Genomic DNA, 3,370 nt, shown 5'->3' on the forward strand with positions numbered 1-3,370 from the left:
AGGGGAGAGGCTTCTTGCTGGGAGCCAGCACAGGGCCTTTCTCCCATGGAAGAGACCCCTCGCTGGGCCAGGGCTAGTGCTCTTGGCTGACAGGTTTTATTCTCTGCCACTCCTCACCGCCTCCCCCTGCTCTCCCCTCTGATAGGGAAGCAACTAGGGAAAGTTGCTTCTGTTTTCACAAATCCTTGGAGAGCCCTCCTCTGCCACACCTCTGTCCCCAGTCTCTGGTAATTAGACCTCCCAGGAAAGAAAGCCTCCTGCAAAGTTCTCTGCTCATCTCAGCTGCACCAACAAACAAACTCTCTCCTAGGGGGAATGAAGAGGGAAACTAAGGAAGGTTTCTTTGGGCCAATCTGAGAAGAATGGCTCTCCCTCCAATCCAAAACAGAAGGGGAAATGTTGGCTTTTGTGTTATGTTGTGGTCTGCCTTGGAAATGGGCACTAAATAATGTATGTAGGCAAAGCTAACAGGGCACCTTCCAGAGTCTTCCAGACCATCACCCCCCTCTGCATTCTTCTGCCACCTCCCACTACCCGAGCTAAATGCAGAGGCTCCTATCCGAGATCACACGGACTTTTCTGACCTCAGAACTCAATTCAAACTGGAAGTGAATACAGTCCCCAAGAGGTCAAGGATTCAACAAACACTCCACGCTGTGACCATCAGGTCATCTGTCCTTGACACTGACCACCTCTTGCCCACTCTCCTATCAGTTCCCACCTAGTTAAGTTACTCTCTAAGAAATTTACGAAAATAAATGTAGCATAGCACAGACACTCGGTCTTGAAGTCAGACAGAGCTGGGTGGGAATCTTGTTTAGACTTGACCTTGGGCAGGGACCAAGCTGAACCCCAGGGTCCTCATCGGTAAAATGGAATAATGATGTTTACTAAAAAATATTTGTTGTGAGAATTAAATTGAATAGACAACCTAAAGTCATCTCCATGTTATAAGTTCTGAGAATGTAGTTACTAGTGTCACTGCCCTCCATTCTCTCTAAGAAGAAAAGCAAAAACAAAAATACAGATTTTACAAAAATAGTTTATAAAACTCACTAAACAAATAACTAAAGCCTATGGCAAGCAACAAAAACAAATGCCAACGAGGGGGGAAGAATCTCATTTACAGAGTTACCACGTTATAATATTCAAAATGTCCAATTTTCAATGAAAAATTACAATGCACAAAAATATAAGAAAGTATGATCCATTTACAGGAGAAACGAATGGAAACCGTCTTTGAGAAAGTACAGACATTAGACTTACGAGACAAAGACTATAAGTCAACTGACTTAAATATTCTCAAAGAGCAGAAAGAAAACACAGACAAAGAGCTACAGGAAACTAGAAGAACAATGTATGAATAAATAGAGCTTATCAATAAATAGATAAAATTATAAAAAGGAACCAAACAGAAATTCCGGAGCTGAAAAGTACGATAACGGAAATGATAAACTCACTAGAGGGTTTCAAGAGCAGATGTAACAAGGCAGAGGAAAAATCTGCAAACTTGATGACAGATCAATTCACATGATCAGTTCTAAGGAGCAGAAAGAACAAAGAGTGAAAAATAATAAACAGAGCCTAGGAGACCTGTGGGATATCATCAAGCACAGCAACATAGGCATTTGGAAATCCAAGAAAGAGAGGAGAAAAAGGTACAGTAATATTATTTAAAGAAGTAATTGTTGAAAGCTGTTCAATTTGATAAAAGACAGAAATCAACACATTTAAGAACTTCAGTGAACTCCAAGGAGCAAAGAGAGTCATAGAGACACACATTATAACCAAGCTGTTGGAAGCCAAGAACAAAGAGAGAATCTTGAAAGCAGCAAGAAAGAAACAAGCCATCACATACATGGGCTCAAAAAAATGAACAGCATATTTTTCATTAGAAATCATGGAGATCAGAAGGGAGTGGGCTGACAATTTAAACCACTGAAAGAAAAAACACCCATCAACTAAGAATTCTCTGTCTGGCAAAACTATCCTTCAAAGTGAAGGTGAAAGTAAGACATTCCTAGCCACACAAAAGCTGGGGGAGTTCATTGCTAGCAGACATTCGCTACAAGAAAAGCTAAAGGGAGTCATTCAGGCTGAAATGAAAGAACACTAGACAGTAACTTGAAGCCATATGAAGAAAGAAAGAACTCTGGTATAAGTAATATAAGTAAGTATAAAAGCCAGTATTATGTATTTTTTATTTGTATCTTTTTATTTCCTACATGATTTAAAGATAAATGCATTAAACAACATTTATAAAGCTATATTAATTGGTACACAATGTATAAAGATGTAATATTTGTGACAGCACCAAATAAAGAAGGATAGAGCTATGTAGGAGCAGAGTTTTTGTATGCTATAGAATCTGTCTGTATTAATTCAAACTAGGTTGTTATGCATTTAGAATATGAATTGTAATCCCTATGACAGACACCAAGAAAGTGTCTTTAAAATATACACAAAGGAAATGAGAAGGAAATCAAAACAGTGTGCTACCAAAAATAAAACCAGTTATACACAAAAGAAGGCAGTAATGGAAGAAATGAGAAACTAGAAAGGTGTAAGACACATAGAAAATAAATATAAAAATGGCAGAAGTCTTTCCTTGTCAGTAATTACTTAAGTGTCAATGGATTAAACTCTCCAATTAAAAGGCAAAGATTGGAAGAATACATTTTTAAAAATATGATTCAACTATACGTGTCCACAGAGATTTACTTTGATCCAAAGACACACAAAGGCTGAAAATATAAAGATGGGAAAAGGATGCTCCATGCAAATATAGCCAAAAAAGAGCTGAAGTAGCGATACTAATATCAGAAAAAATATAGTTTAAGAGAAAACTGTTACAAGAAACAAAGTTCAGGATACATTGATAAAAGGGTCAATTCATTAAGATGATACAACAATTATACATGCCTGAAATGAGCCCGAACGTATATATGTGAAGCAAACTTTGACAGAATTGACGATAAAACAGAGAGTTCTCTAGTAGTCGTGGGAGACTTAATACACCACTGTCATTAATGGACAGAATGTCTAGACAGAAGAGCAATGAGGAAACAGAGGCTATGAACATCATTATAATCCATTTAGACCTGCCAGACATATACATAATATTCTACCCGTCAAAAGCAGAATACGCATTCTTTTCAAGTGCACATAGAACATTCTCCAGGATAGACCATACATTAGGCCACAGAACGAGTCTCAATAAATTTAAAATATTGAAAAAAATACAGTGTCTTCTTTGACACAATGGAATAAAACTAGAAATCAATTATAGGAGGAAAGCTGGAAAATTCAAAAATATGTGGAAATTAAACAACACACTCTCAAACAATCAATGGGTCAAAGAAGAAATTAC

This window comes from Equus quagga, unplaced genomic scaffold, assembly GCF_021613505.1.
Source record: "Equus quagga isolate Etosha38 unplaced genomic scaffold, UCLA_HA_Equagga_1.0 HiC_scaffold_14084_RagTag, whole genome shotgun sequence".
In the NCBI taxonomy this organism is placed as follows: domain Eukaryota; kingdom Metazoa; phylum Chordata; class Mammalia; order Perissodactyla; family Equidae; genus Equus; species Equus quagga.